Below are 16,401 nucleotides of genomic sequence, written 5' to 3' on the forward strand. Positions count from 1 at the left end.
TTTCCCCTCCACTTATTTTTGTTATTTCACAGCTTACTTCCGCGTATAAGGCGACCCTCAATTTTTACTCTAAATATTTTAGACAAAAGTATAGTCTTATACACAGAAAAATACAGTAGCTCACTGAGTCAGAAAGTCTTGTGACTGGGTGTGCTGGCAGCTTCATGTCTAACTATCCACCTGGACTGTGGATGATGGAGAATTTCAAAGTCCCTGATCTGCCTCCTTCTGTATCTTTAAGAACAGATTTCGACTTGCTTCCAAAGGAGGCCTGCCCTCTGTAAAAAAAGGTCACAAGGCCACCATCTTTCAGCTTACTGGGCCTTTCTATCTTGCTGGTTTTAACTGGATAGTCCTCATAAACTCCCTTCAGCAGGCATGAATGGAGAAGGTGCCAAAGCAGTGCTTTTTATAAAAAAAGGGAGGTTCAGAAAGAGATAAATCTTGGAAGGGAGCAGAGGCAGGCCTGCCAAGGGGTTGGCCAAGACGCCTCTTAAAACATACACATGGTTGTTAAAGAAAAAGCTGTGTGGGGAGAGGGTGAGGCGAGGATGTGTGGGGGTTGAGAGCTGGCGCAGGCTCCTGCTTCCGACAGGTCAGGCTGGCTAAACCACGCTCTTTCCATGTTCCACTGAGGGAAAGAGAGAGAGAGCGAAAGAATTTGCTGTTGTTACATGCGGTTAAGTCTGACCCAGTGAATGAGCCATCTCCAGAAGGTCCTGTCCTTTTACAGCCCTGCCCAACTCTTGCAAACTCAAGGCTGTGACTTCTTTGATGGAGTCCATCCACCTCTATTTGGTCTCCTTCTATTCCTGCTGCCTTCAACTTTTACTAACATTATCATAGTCTTGCCTTCTCATGATGTGCCTGAAGTAGGAGAGCCACTGTGACGAAATGTTGGCCCATTGTATCACGCTCCATTCCTTTGTCCTTTTGGCAGCCGCTGTATCAATTAATGCTTAAAACCTTTTGAGCATCAAACTGTTAAAATGTTCAGAAGTTTCAAGCCAAAGAATGATAGTCTCTCCCCCCCCCACACAAAAAAACAAAGCCCCTACTTTAACAGAATGCACTCTTGTCAGCTCACAAGAATTGTCTTAGAAACCCATTTTTTTTCCACATGAGTTTTATGGGGAAATGCACAGCATGTGTGGCAAAGTAGTCAGGAAAAAACCCACATAAATGTTTTTAACATACAAAGAGGTTTCAGAATCATTGATTAATTCAGATGGAAGGGGTATATATAAGGCAACTGAGGCCAACCCTCTTCTCAGTGCAGGAATCCAAATGAAAGCAGATCTGACTGATGGCAGTCTAATTTTCTCCTGAATGCCTCCAGCGTTGGAATGCTCACCACCTCCAGAGGTTATTGGTTCCATCATCCTACTGCTCTAACAGTTAAGAAGATTTTCCTGATATCCAGCCTAAGGCTGGCTTCCTATAGCTTAAGCCCATTATTATGTGTCCTGCACTCTGGGATGATCGAGAACAGATCCTGCCCCTCCTTTGAATGACTACCTTTCAAGGATTTGAAAAGCGCTATCATTTATCCCCAGTCCTTTCTATAGTTGCTGTTCACCTTGAGCCCCTCCTGACTGGGCATTTTCCAAGACTCCTTTGCTGGCCATGCGGATGAAAATGTTCCCTACTTCCCTGCTTCCACTTTTTCAAAGTTCAGCCTTAGCACAGAAAACAGCATCCTTCAAGATTTTCATGTCTGCTTGGGTGAGAATTTGCAGATGTGAATTCTTGGTTAGGCCTAACTCACATGGGTATTAAGTGTCTCACTCACATACAAGTTGTCCCTAAATTTGCCACAGACTCCCATTTTCTGGTCCCTAAACTTTCCAGGTCAAAAGCACTCCTGGTCCTAAATACAATCGCGCCTCACTTTATGATTGCCCTGCATTACGATGAAACCGCATTACGACGATCTTTTTGCGATTGCAAAACGATGGTCTAAATAGGGCAATTTCACTTTGCGATGATCAGTTCCCTGCTTCGGGAACTGATTCTTCGCAAAATGACGATTTTCCTACAGCTGATTGGCTGTTTCAAAATGGCCACTGGGTAAATAAAATGGCTCCCCGCTGTTTCCTGGGACAGATTCCTCGCAAGACAGCCACTGAAAATGGCTGGCCTATGGAGGATCTTCACTGGACGGTGAGTTTTTAGCCCATTGGAACGCATTAAACAGGTTTTAATGCGTTTCAATGGGTTTTTTATTTTTGCATTATGACATTTTCGTTCTATAGCGATTTCGCTGGAACGAATTAACGTCGTAATGCGAGGCACCACTGTACAAAGTTTTTGTCCTTTGGCAAAGTTACCTTTGTGACTTTGAAAGGCTGAGGTTGGGATCAGTCTCCCAAGTCCTTGGTGGCTTTTTAAAAAACACGACCATAAGCATCATAAGGTTTTATGACATGTTGACAGTACAGTACAAATACATGGTGAATGGTTTTGAAAGGCGTTCCTCAGCAGGTTAGAGAGAGAAAAAGTATGGTCTAACACCAGTGTCTCCTTTAATGTAAATCCAATTCAAGGTCGTAATGTTTCAGGTTTTATGCCTTTATAACCAAGTCCTTCAGCATTTCACCCAGGAAAGGAGAGAAAGATGTTGTATGTCCTGCAAACTCAAGGCTGTGGGTTCCTTTTAGGGAGTCAATTGTCACAAGGAACGGAATGATTGACTACAAAGAGTAGGATGGACCATTTTATAACTGCTTTTTTGGGGTCTTTTCGGGGACTGGATTGCAACCATTTATTACACCGGGGGGGGGGGTGGAGAGAAGAGCTTGAGAAATAGCAGAGAACCACCACCACAAGCGAGCCTCGGTTTTTCCTCCTGCAAGATGGATGCGGTTGGAGTGGGAGCTTTTATTGACCGAGAATTTCATTTTAGGCACATTTAAACATGTAACAACGACCAGGCCTCCAATAAGAGGCTGCAGAAGACCTTGTGACTCTCTCTGCAGGCCCCTCTCTGTTTGCCATTGATCTACAGATGGCCAACGGGACCCTCTTTCCTTTCGCCAGAGGGCCTTGCCTTTCTGTTGCTGGTTAGGAGTTGTCGGCTGTTTTTCATTTTGTTGCCTCTTGTTTATTTACTGGTCTTGTTTACATTTACTGATTTTTTTACTTGAGACGTTAACTTGTTTCATAAGACTTGCATTTGGGTTATTGGTGGCTTGCTGTGTCAGGCCTCTAGAACAGAAAAGAGGTGGTCAGGAAAATTGACGACATATGGTCTATGCTGAAAGAGCATAGAGTGTCTTTTGGGAGAAGGTCAAGATTAAGTAGGAGTTAAGCACTTCTGCCTTTTCTTTGTCATCTGTGATCACTTTTCAGTCCCCAGCTAAGCCACTGTTTCTTTTCTCTGTCTTTTGCTATGCACGTATGTATCTGAAGAATGCTTTTTTTTGCTTTTAGCATCTCTCGCTAACCTCAGCTCATTCTCAGCGTTTGCCTTCCTAAGACTATCCCTGCAATTCTTTGCTACTTGCCCCAATTATATTAATCCAGATTCTCTTCCTTTGTAGCCTGGTGTTACTTCCACTTCCGATATGTGTCCCTTTTTTGTTTTCAGGTCCTCTCGGAACTTTTTGTGAAGTCACGCTGGCCTTTTTAAAAAATTGCTATCTTCCACCTTTATTTCTTGATGGAATTGTTTGTAGTTGTGCCTTTAGAATTGCCTTTTTAAAGAATTCTTCTATCCTCCCACTCTTCCTATTAGAATTTCCTGCCATGGGACCTTACCTATCGTGCTGAGTTTACTAAAATTGGCTTTCCTAAAATCCAGTGTATATGTGTGGCTGCACCCTGCTTTTGTTTCTTTTGAAATCACAAATTCAAGTACTGTAGAACATGGTCATTTCCCCCCAGAGTGCTTCTGGTCGCCACTTCTTCCACCAAGTCACCTCTATTGGTTAGAATCAAATCCAGGATAACTAATCTCCTAGTTTCCACTTTTTGTAAGAGAAAATTATCAGCCACACAAGTCAAGCATTTCTTGTGTCCCTATTTGGCAGAATTTGTCTCCCAACAAATATCAGAATAACCAAAGTCTCCATTGTATGTCTTTGAAATCCTTGCAATTTGTTTTTCAAAAGTTTCATCTGCACCCTCTCCTTGATTGGGTGGTCGGTAGTAGATGCCAACTACTAATTTCCTTTTGGGTTTTTTGCCCCAATTATATTAATCCAGATTCTCTCAGTGGAACATCCAAGTTCATCCTCTTGTATGGCTATGCAGGAAAATGTGCTTTTGACATTTTATGCTAGTTACTCCACCCCTCTTTCTATTCTTTCTGTTCCTTTTGAACAATTTATATCCTTCAGTTGCTCTATTCCCATCATGGGAATCCTCTCACGAAGTTCTAGTCATCCCTATCAAGTCATATTTGCCCTCCTGAACTAGGATTTCAAGTTCTTCTTGTTTCCCATCCTCCTGGCATTCATGTAGAGACACCAGAGATTGTGTGATTTGTGGCCTGCTTTATTTGCTACACTTTAAAAAAAAATTATTATTCGGCCCCATTCGAGGTGCTCAGTACATAAGCCTTCACCTGTCCTTACCTCTGAGCTTGCGTCTCTCCCTCCCCTTAATCTCCAAATTGACTTATATGGGGAAGACCAGGCTATCTGGTTACTTCTGTTCAATGCCATTGCAAGGGCCGCATCTTTGCCCAAAAGGCAGAAAAGATGCTTTCCAAAATTCTTGTTAGGCCCTTTGTCCCTAAGGAGAGGAAGTAGACCACTTAATGTCTCTACATCCCTTGAGGACGCCATACCTCAAACTGGCCCGCCAGTTGGTCAAACATGTGTTTGGCAGTTACCAGCCCCACCTCCTCCATGGGGGGCCCAATCAAACACACTGCCTGGACGAGGCAGGGTGGGGAAGCCAGGGTGCTTGCCTCTGAATGGGTGCCTTCCAGAGGAGGTGGGGCCGGGAATTGCCAATCACCTGTTAATCCAAAGGAGGGACTGGCAGTTTCGGTCCATCTCTACCTGCAGGCGTAACAGTCTCCATTTTGAAATTTAACTAAGTACAGCTCTCCTGGCTACCAGGCCAGGATACCGTGTTTCCCTGAAAACAAGACAAGGTCTTATATTAATTTTTGCTCCAAAAAACGCATTAGGGGTAATTTTTCAGGGGATGTTTTATTTTTTTCATGTACAATTATCTACATTGATTCAGATACAGTCCTATCCTCCTCTTCCGGTTGCTGCACAAGGGTGGGGGTGGGTGGGGTTTCACTTAATTAGGACTTATTTTTGGGGTAGGGCTTATATTATGACGAGCATCCTGAAAAATCCTACTAGGGCTTATTTTCAGGGAAACAGGGTAGGTGCAGTCCTTTTCCTTTCTAACATTTATATATAAGAGACTTTGAAAAACTCAAATCCTTGCTTTTTTCCATCCCCAGTTTTTGATTATTTGGTCCCCGCTAAACGTATTCAACAACTTTTGTGTTTTCTGTTTTAAAACATGGCAACCATGATGACGAGGAATTCCTTTTCAGGGCGTGGAGCGGCAAGTTGCTCGGAAAAGTTATTTTATTCTCCCAGACTACGGCTCCCCCAGCGGCTGTGCTGGCTTAGAGTGTCCCAAGCAGGAACTGTAGCTCTGAAGGAAAAAGGAGAAAAAATCCAAACATCGGCAATTACAAGTTTTAAAAGCAATTTCCAAGCCGCGCTAGGAATGCTCTCCTCCCTCCTCCCTGCCCCTCAACTTTTTTTCTCCCTGGGACAAAACTCTCAGAGCTGAAGAAGACTGTTGGGAGAAAAGCCCCCCAACCCACCCGGTCCCCCCAGGCCAGAAGCTTCCAGCAGAACTTTTGGTTACTGCAGAGAGAAGGGGAGGAAAAAGGGAGACCAGAATGCTCGAATGTTTTTCAGGCCAAGAAATCTGGGCCAGCAAACAGGAGACGGCAATACAGTAACACATTATTATTATTATTATTATTATTATTATTATTATTATTATTATTATTATTATTATTATTATTATTATTATTATTATTAATAATAATAATAATAATAATAATAATAATAATAATAATAATAATAATAATAATAATAATAATAATAATAATAATAATAATAATGTGCCATCAAGTCAATTCCGACCCCAGGGTTTTCCAGGCGGAGAATACTCACAGAAGTGCATTACCCTTGCCTTCCACTGGGGGCATTGGGACTGCGCAGCTTGCCCAAGGCTACACAGGCTGGCTCTTCTCCCGGGAGGCCCAGTGGGGGAATCGAACTCCCAACTTCTGGCTCTACAGCTAAATATGTAAATCCCTGAACTATCCAGCCAATACAGTGCATCCTAAATATTCAGTTTTGGGGCAGGCCAGCACTATTATGCGGCCGTGCTCCATGTTTTTATTTTCTTCTATGCTTTTAATTGTATTTATTGTATCATAATTTTATCCTCGCTTCACTTGATGATTTTTGGTTTTCACCCCTATGTATTAATGTCAGTATTTGCTATTTTGTTACTCTGTTTTTATTTATTTATTTTTTGTTTGTTTTGTTTTGTTATTTGTTGCAAACTGCCCAGAGTGGCCTTGGCTGCCAGATGGGCGGTATATAAATCAAATAAAGAATAATAAATACTAAATTCAGGCAGTATTTTTTGTCACGTGGACTTCAGTGCCACAAGATGTGGGCAGATGCAATGGATACAGTGGACCCTCGACTTACAGACGGCTCGACTTACAGACTTTTCGAGTTACAGACTTCTCTGGCTGCAAAATTTAGATTTGACTTGCAACCAGAGAATCGACTTACAGACCAGGAAAAAACCAAAATGGAATAAAAATAAAATAAAAACCACTGGTTATGGGATTAATTGGTTTTCAGTGCATTGTAGGTCAATGGAGATTCGACCTACAGACTTTTCGACTTGCAGCCACTGTTCCAATACGGATTAATTCTGTAAGTAGAGGGTCCACTGTATAAACAGGATTGGTTCAATGAAGGGAAATATGTATTAGAAAAATAAAGAATGGATCCTCCTTTGCCAGAAGTGTTTCATCGCTGAATATCCTGTGATGTGGACAAACAAGAAGATACGACTTTTGTTTCTATACGTGTATGTTACTGTGACCGTCCTGAAGGAAAGACAAAGACGGCGGTACCTCGATTTACTAATTTAATCTGTATTGGAACAGCATTTGTACATCAAAAAGTTCATAAGTCGAGGCAAAGTTTCCCATAGGAATGCATTGAAAACCATTTAATCTGTACTGGCTGTTTTTCGTTCTTATGTCAAGGCGCTGTTCGCAAGTAGAGGCATTAATTCCCATAGCAATTTATGCAAAGTCAGTTAATCTGTACTCTACCACTGGGGGAGCATTTCTTTTTTATTTTTTCTTCTTTTGACCTAAGATGAATTTAGGTCAAAGAAAGGGCAGGAAAGGCTTTTTTTCATTCATAAGTCGAAGCTCCATTCGCAAGTCGAAGCAAAATTTTGCGAACGGAGCTGTTCGTAACTCGAAATGTTCGTAAGTGGAAACGTTCGTAAGTCGAGGTACCACTGTAGATAATAAAGACTGGCTTCCGCCACATTTAATGCCTAGGCTGATGCCGCACAGCAGCTCAGAGGGCGATGTGAACTCTGCACGTGAACAGATGCCAAGTATCTGCATTAGAAATATTCAAGGGCCTCAGCTTGTCTAGCAGGGCAAATGTTTAGCTGGGGGGAAAAAACCAACACTTCTGCAAACAAGCACCCCTAGCCTGGCATCTTCTACCAGATGACATTTCTGGCTGCCCAGGCCAGAAATGTGGCTCTTGGAATAAATTAAATCCGAGGTCCCCAGTCTTAGTGGCTTCAGCCTCCACACCATTTCTGGTTATGGAAAAGGCCTGGAAGAGGATACATAGGGAAAGGCGAAAGAAGGATGGGAGACCAGGTAGCAAAAGCCGCCAGGAAGGAAAACCGCGGGGAGGGGTCGTCCAGGGAGCAACTTTCTCAAAGTCCAAAACAATTTCTGAGCAGTCCAAACAACGGCAGGAAGGTGCAGAGGGTGGGGCTGCACACGCCGGCCCGCTCTTGCTGGGAAGGAGTGGCCGCTGTGGCCTGGGCGTGTGGGGAGGCGAAGGGAGAGAAAAGCTCGAGTCCCAGCTCCCCAATAGCTTGGCCCCGGCAGCGAGAAGAGAGGGCCATGCCGAACAGCACACATGCTCCCCCCCCCCCGTGTTCGCAGCCCTTCCCTGCCTCTATCCGCGCCTGTTATGAGTCACTGCAAACCCTGATCCCTTTGCTACACACAGAGAGGAAGAGAGTGGCCGGGCTTGGGTGGGGCCGGCATTTGAATTCCAAAAAATGAATTCCAGATGTGCCTGGAGGAGGACCAGCTTGCCCTCCCTCTCCTGCAGCTGGTGGCCGTCTCTGAAGCAAACCCCCCCCCCCCCTTTGTGCCTGGGGAGAAAGAAAACCAGAACCCACGGTCATGGGTCAAATGCCATCTTGGAAGAAAGCAGGAAGAGACCTGCAACTTCAAGCTTTAACTCTCTCCCGCTCTCCAAAATGAATAAATAAATAAATAAACTAGACACACATTCAGATGTTGTACATGGCATGCACACCCACACACGCATGCGCAGGGTTGGGAAAATGGAAGGAAAGTTGAACTTTGCTCAGCGTTCTATCGAGAAAGCCTGGACAACGGCCCAGATTCCAGAATGAGCCACAGATTGGACTGCAAATTCTTAATATTTGCTGCTATTTTTCCACTCCTCTCACAAGCCTAGAGGGTCATTTCGCAGCAAGCCAAAATACTGGAGCAGAAACCGAGCCCGCCTCATTTTTTAAAAATGCCCCACTCTTTTCTTGTCAGCTGTTTTTGAACAACACTGGTTTATACAGAAAAAAAATTATCCTTGGACCTGCTTTCTTATGTTTTTAATCTGGACAGGTAGACCTCAAGGCTTGAGCGGCAGCAATATTGGAAAGCTGATAAACAAGAATAAGAAAAAATGCACGTGTTTGCAAAGTCCTTGAAAAAGCTGTTATTCACAAAACAACTACAGAGCTACAAATGCAGGGAAGAGTTATTAAAGAATTCTAATTCTGTCAGAATGCAAATCAAGATCCTCGGAAAGATTCTTGCTGAAAAGCGAAGCAGCACCAGCAACAAGGACAGGAAGGGCCTGATTCACCAAGAACCAGGCGGTGGTATCAGGATTACATCCGGATGGGAACCGGAGAGGTTTCATGTTCTAGCCCCCACTCAGCTCTGATGCTCCCAGGCTGACTTTTGGGCCGGTCCCTCTCTTGGCCTGGCCCACCTCACAGACTGTTGTGAAGCTAAAATAGGTAAAGGTTCCCCTTGACCATTTTTGTCCAGTCGTGTTCGACTCCTGGGGGCGGTGCTCATCCCCTTTTCCAAGCCATAGAGCCAGCGTTTTTGTCCGAAGACAATCTTCTGTGGTCACATGGCCAGTGCGACTTAGACACGGAACGCTGTTACCTTCCCCCCGAAGTGGTCCCTATTTATCTACTTGCATTTGCATGCTTTCGAACCGCTAGGTTGGCGGGAGCTGGGACAAGCAACGGGCGCTCACTCCATCACGTGGATTCGATCTTACGACTGCTTGGTCTTCTGACCCTGCAGCACAGGCTTCTGCGGTTTAGCCTGCAGCGCCACCATGTCCCATGAAGCTGAAATAGGGAGGAGGAAAAGCCATGTTTATTGCCTTGAACTCACTGGCAGGAAGTCAGGCTGTAACATAATAAATAGGAGCCAATAATTTAATTGAGGAGAGTCAATCCCTCTGCCACCTACTCATTGCAGACTCATCCAGGGCATAGAATGGGACCTAGCAGGATAAAAAAATAGGCTAAGGATTCAGAACCGTGATGTGCACTTCGGAAGAACCTGTGGCTGGAATCTGTTACAGTTCAACAATGTTTTAAGCTTTCCAGAGGAAAGGGGAAATATGTGTCAAATAAAATAACAGTTTATTTAGGGTGATTATGAGCAAGAGGTGCTGCTTCTGAAGCAACTACTCAAAAGCAGTTCATTGTAGCGTTGGGGCTTATAGAAAGTAGGTTTCTACGAGTTACACTTTTTACAAACAACTCTTTGGCTTTCTCCTTTTGCAGAAGTAACACAAGTGATTGTTGTTGTTGTTTTATTTAGAAATACAAAATCCTGAATGCCACAGCATGAGGAACAAGCCTCACCCTTGTTAAGCAACACTTGCATTACAACTTAGTCATACGGGTTCTGGTCGCCACTCGAATTCAAGCCCTGATTTAGAACTGAAAAAAAAAAACCTCTTCAAAATACTGTGTTGCTGCTGGGAAATTAAACTTAGCAGATGTTTTAATTTGGAAGGGACCTATGGTAACAACATCAGAGCTACCCTGTTTTTACGAAAATAAGACCTAACCTGAAAATAAGCGCTAGTATGATTTTTAGGATGCTCGTAATATAAGCCCTACCCCAAAAAATAAGCCCCAGTGAAGTGAAACCCCACCCTATACCACTGTACAGTAACTAGGTTTTGGCTTAAAACTTGTACAGTCGTGCCCTGCTTTACGATTGCCCCGCATCACGCCGAAACTGCATTACGACGTTTTTGCGATCGCTTTTGCGATCACAAAACGATGGTCTGAATAGGGGTTTTTCGCTTTGCGATGATTGGTTCCCTGCTTTGGGAACCGATTCTTCGCGAAATGACAATTTTCCTACAGCTGATAGGTGGTTTCAAAATGGCCACCGGGTAAATAAAATGGCTCCCCGCTGTTTTCTGGGACGGATTCCTCGCTGCACAGGCACTGAAAATGGCCGCCCTATGGTGGATCTTCGCTGGACGGTGAGTTTCCAGCCCATTGGAACGCATTGAAGGGGTTTCAATGTGTTTCAATGGGCTTTTTATTTTCGCATTACGTTTTCGTTCTACAGTGATTTCGCTGGAATGAATTAACGTTGTAATGCGAGGCACCACTGTATTTGTTATGTAATATCAGTCAATGTTTTTTTATAATTTTGATTGACTGTAACTGGTGTTTTAAAATAATAATAAAAATTAAATTAAAAAATATAATACTAATAATATACTAAAAATATAATACTAATAATCCATCAAGTCAATTAAGAAATTAAGACTTATGGGGACCGTTTCCAGGGTTTTCCAGGTACAGAATACTCAGAGGTCCTTTACCCTTCCCTTCCTCTAGGGAGGCTGTGGATCTGTGCATCTTGACCAAGGCCACCCAGGCTGGCTCTTCTCCCTGGACGCACAGTGGGGGAATCGAACTCCCAACCAGATACCTAAACCTATCTAGGCAGTTGTGATAACCTTAAAGACTATCACATTTTTCATAGAATACATGGATCTGATGAGGTGGGATGTATTTCATAAATATTCATGCTATCATACGTTCATTCATCCTTAAGCTGCCATAAGATTCCTTGTCGCTTTTCCTATTGCTAGAAATGTTACCATTTATGGCGAGAGCCAGAATCCTCTTCCTTATGTACGCTGGTGTTAAGTGCAACATCACCGCTTGAAGTGCAGATTGGCACCCTTTGAGGAACTGCTGCTTGTGTCGGTATCATGTGCCAGTCATGTGACAAGGAACAGGGTGTAACTCCTTATCTAGCAACAGTTCACTACTGAGAGTCATCCTATGACAGGCAGCGTATGAAATAGGATGCTCGACGATGATAACCAACATTACTTTTGTGAAAGGAACCTACCGCATTTTTCTGTTTATAAGATGCCCCCATGTATAAGACGCCCCACACTTTTCTAACCCAAAATTAAGAAATCTAAGTGGGGTTTAGCAAATGTAGGGGGAAAGGGATCAAAGGGCTGCAGGATCGCTTTGATCCCTGCTTTCCCCTCCACTTGTTTTTGTTCTCTCCTCAGCTCACTTCCGTGTATAAGACGACCCTCAATTTTTAGTCTAAAGATTTCAGACAAAAGTATAGTCTTATACATGGAAAAATCCAGTTATGTGATCAAGGTCTGACCTGATATTTAAGGGAGCAGTCACTCTGCCACGGGGCAACAGGCAACCCATGCCCAATGCTTTCTCTTGACCTGCTCTACCTCTCAGGGGTGTGGTGAGAATAAACAAATGGAGAGAAAGTGAAGAATGCATCACTGTGTTTGGGCTTCTTACAGACAAAGCCGGGAAAGAGGAAACCAGTCAAAATGCTTGTAAATGTTTGCTTTCTGCTTCCTTAAAGGCGGCGTCTTTGTGTGCATGCATGAAACTGGGCATGGGCTGGAAAAGCGTTGCAGGAACCACACAGGCATTTAACATGGCTAGTCAGGTTGCATTCACATTGCAATTTAGTCTGTTGTTTGCACCTGATTCGGCATGCTTAAAATAAAAGCATTTACCAGTGACCACATGGAGGGATGTGGTGGTGCTGTGGGTTAAACCACAGAAGCTTCTGTGCTGCAGGGTCAGAAGACCAGCCGTCGTAAGATCGAATCCACACGACAGAGGGAGCTGCCGTCGCATTGCCAACTTAGCCATTCGAAAAACATGTTAAAAATGCGAGTCGATAAACAGGTACCACCTCGGTGGGAAGGTTACGGCGTTCCATGTCTAGTCGCACTGGCCATGTGACCACGGAAACTGTCTTCGGACAAACGTTGGCTCTGCAGCTTGGAAACGGGGATGAGCACCGGCCCCTAGAGTCAGACGCGACCGGATTCAATGTAATGGGGAACCTTTACTTTTACCTTTACATGGCATAAAATGGATTCCCAGTGCAGTGTTGTGGATAGAATGATGGAGAAGGTCTCTGGAGAAAAGGGTTTGAATCCCCACTCACACACATTCAAGATCAAACTAAATGTGGGGAAATTTGGTCTTTTTTTTTTTTTCAGCCAGCAGGAGGTGGTTCATTTTGCATGGATTCGGCTGGCGTAGCTTGCCTACCTGTTCTGCCTGTGATGCAAAGGAGCCATTACAGGGGTGTCTATGGCAACATTTACGGAGGGGGTATGGTATTCTTGCAGGGCAATTCCCCCTCAATTACGTGCTAACTATGAACAATTTTTCTGTTCTTTTACTATGCTCGCCAAATTTAGCACTGAATCAGATAATGGGCGATGCCCCTTCTAAAAGAAAACGAAAAATGAGGAACAGGGCAGTATGAAGATGGCCTGGCTGGGGTCTCAGTGGAATCTGAACTGGTTTGGGCAGAGTGGTGTGGTCTGTTGCAACGGGCGACTTGGTCATACCGGTGTGGAGGACTACAGCAATTGCACCAGAAAAAAACACCAGGAACCTCGTTAAAAAAGCAAAACATCAAAGCAAACCAGGTGTTTCTCCCTGTGTAGTTGTACACTCTAAAAGGCCTGGGTTCAAGTCTTTGCTTGCCAGGGAAACTCACTGGGGGAAATGGCAATGGAAACAAGGGATCCTTAATTATCTCACATGCCTTGGGAACTCGACTAGAGCCACTGCAAGTTGGAATCAACTAGCACAATCAGTTGCAAAGGATAGCTGGGTTAATTTCTTGCTGCAAACACAAGGCGGTTCTTGTGACATTTCCAAACTGCAACACATTTAATTAGGAACAAACTTTCCTAAATAGTGCAGCCTGCTTTGCATCTTGATCAGCTGGTCCCTAGCCAGCTAGAACCGATTAGCTTGTTAGGTGCTACGATACTGTCATTAAGGGGCTCTAATGAGAGGGGACCAACGTGATGTCCCCAAGCTGTGAGGGCCAAGCAGGTCTGGTCTCAAGACAACCAGCCCTGGGCTCTGCTCCCTCCCAACACTGCACGCAGCATGTTATGATCTATTCAGAGCCTCTTGTGGCCGAGCCCCACCCGTGAGCAGGATGCATGCATGATTCACTCTTCCTGAAGGCCCCCGAGGAACCAGATGAAGGCGATTAACTCAAGCCATTCCCCTCTCTTCAAACTCTCCCCAGCCCTTGCCCCAAACAAGCTGTCACATCCAGAAAGAAAAAAGATACCGTATTTTTCTGTGTATAAAATGCTCCAAGTATAAGACGCCCCCACTTTTCTAACCCAAAATTAAGAAGTGGGGCTTAGCAAGTGTAGGGGGAAAGGGATCAAAGTGCTGCAGAATCGCTTTGATCCCTGCTTTCCCCTCCACTTGCTTTTGTTCTCTCCTCAGCTTACTTCTGTGTATAAGGACCCTCAATTTTTAGTCTAAAGATTTTAGACAAAAGTGTAGTCTTATACATGGAAAAATAGGGAAGTATATTAAAAGCCCTGTGGGAGAAAAAGGGGGAGCAGGCAGTATGAACTAAGGAAATAAGGAGGGGAGAAGCTCAGAAAGTAGCTAGAACCTGTCTCTGGACAAGGCTACGGTAAGTGGCTTTGAAGGTATTTTTCGGAGGCCAGTAAAAGAGGTCAAGATAAAGACAAAAGGCCTCTGCCTGCAGGTTCCCATGAGAACTGTTAACTCTGGATCTCAATGTCAAAGCCAGTGTACTGAAGTGGATGTACCATCAAACCAGGACTCAGGAGGCCTGGGTTCAAATCCCTACTCAGCCATGAAAACGCATGAGGGAGAGGTGGTAGTGGACAAACCACCGCTTCAATCTCTCACCTGTCCTGCAAACCTAATTTAAGGGTTGCCTTAAGTCGGCATGGACAGTGCATGAGACCCATAAACCTGGTAAGTCTACTGCAGAAGGAATGATTTGCTGGGACCTTAAAGTGAACAAGGAAGAAATAAGAGATCATTTAGTGATGCAGGGTAGCCAAAAGATAAGAGAATCCGAAACCCATTGTGTAGTGTAGTACAGTGGTTCTTAACCTGGGTGATAATGCCCCCCAGGGGGCGATTTCATTTTTCAGGGGGGCGGTAAAACGAAAAGGGGTGGCATGGGGGTGCTGGAGCAGAAGGGGGGCAGTAGGGGGGCGCTGGAGCAAGCCAAACCTGTGAAGATGGCTACAGCCTTTTTACAGTGTGCATGAATATATATTTTCCTCCAATCTTAATTTAGTTTCAGAGTTTTTGTCTTGAAATTTTTAGTTCCTGTATTGTGGTTTGTTTTTATGCCCTTTTAATATTTCTTTTTGCGTCTTAAAATTCGCTTGCAACTAAATCATTAAATGTTACTTTTTGGGGCCTTTCATTTTCTTGGAATTGAATTTTGTTTTCAGGGGTCATTGGATTTAAGTGTAATAAATAAATAAATAAATAAATAAATAAATAAATAAATAAAATATCATCACTGCGGGGAGGGGGGCGATGATAACTTCCTCAATGGCTCAAGGGGGCGTTTCTTTCAAAAAGGTTAAGAACCACTGGTGTAGTAGACAAGAGTGACAGACTAGGACTCGGGAGGCCTGGGTTCGAGTCCCCACTCAGCCATGGAAGGTCACTGGGGGTGCGGAACTGTTAAGCCATTTCTCAAATGTCTCGCTCACCTTGAAAGCCCTATTAGGGTCTCCGACTAGAGAGACCCTAGATGGCACCTAACAACAAATAAAACATCAAGTTGTGCTGATGGTCCTACATTCCACGCCTTTCCCGCATGTCATGGACTAGGGTTCATGCCACAAGACCACACTTTGGTTAGATGTGGGCAAGGGACTCACGCAACCACCTTCTTAGGGACGTAAACTGGCAACGATCCGCCAAAGGAATACCCGAGACCCCTTACTCCCCTGGAGGCTGGAAAAGCCTTTGCTGTTCCTAGGTGACAAAACTAACAGTCTGCCTTCTTTGTGAAGGCAAGGCACCAATCGATATGAAAGGTGTGCCTTTGTTTGCCCTGTCGCGGCCTTTACACCTGCTATCAATGAGGAAAAGTGTGTGTCGGGGTGTGTGTGTGTGTGGCAGAGACACACCCAACTTTCACACAGCCTCCTGTGTCCTTTGACACACTAACTAGGGAGCCATCCCTGCTTCCGCCCATAAATAGCTTGGCAGAAGAAACTGGGAGGGGCTGGGAGCAGAAACCTGTTGAGCAGCTACAGAAGTTGCCGCTCTACCTATTTTTTGTTGCTTAGTCTTTAAGTCGTGCCCGACTCTTCGTGACTCCAAGGACCAGAGCACGACAGGCCCTCCTGTCTTCCACTGCCTCCCGGAGTTTGGTAGCAAATTCATGTTGGTCGCTTCTATGACACTGTCCAACCATCTCGTCCTGTCCTCTCCTTCTCCTCTTGCCTTCACTCTTTCCTTACGTCTTTTCCAGGGAGTCTTCTCTTCTCATGAGATGGCCAGAGTATTGGAGCCTCAGCTTCAGGATCTGAGCACTCAGGGTTGACTTCCTTCAGAATGGATAGGTTTGGTCTCCTTGCACCTATTTTAGGCCCACCCTAAGCGAGCCAGCAAATCCAGCGTTAGTGGCCTGGGCTTGTGCAGTCCCAGAAAGCAGGCTGCCATTTTCTCCTGGAGGTGAAAGCATCGAACAATTGGGCTGGGGAC

The 16,401-nt window shown here is 44.5% G+C and overlaps 1 long non-coding RNA gene across 1 annotated transcript; it reads right to left on the bottom strand.

The window, feature by feature from the left end:
* Positions 1-3,099: 3,099 nt before the first annotated feature.
* Positions 3,100-12,683, bottom strand: LOC144584864 (uncharacterized). Its single transcript, XR_013539337.1, has 2 exons — positions 12,375-12,683; positions 3,100-5,628 (listed from the first exon to the last, which is right to left on the bottom strand). It is a non-coding gene; the product is annotated as an uncharacterized LOC144584864 (long non-coding RNA).
* Between the last annotated feature and the right edge of the window lie 3,718 nt (positions 12,684-16,401).

This window comes from Pogona vitticeps, chromosome 15 (assembly GCF_051106095.1).
Source record: "Pogona vitticeps strain Pit_001003342236 chromosome 15, PviZW2.1, whole genome shotgun sequence".
Taxonomy (NCBI): domain Eukaryota; kingdom Metazoa; phylum Chordata; class Lepidosauria; order Squamata; family Agamidae; genus Pogona; species Pogona vitticeps.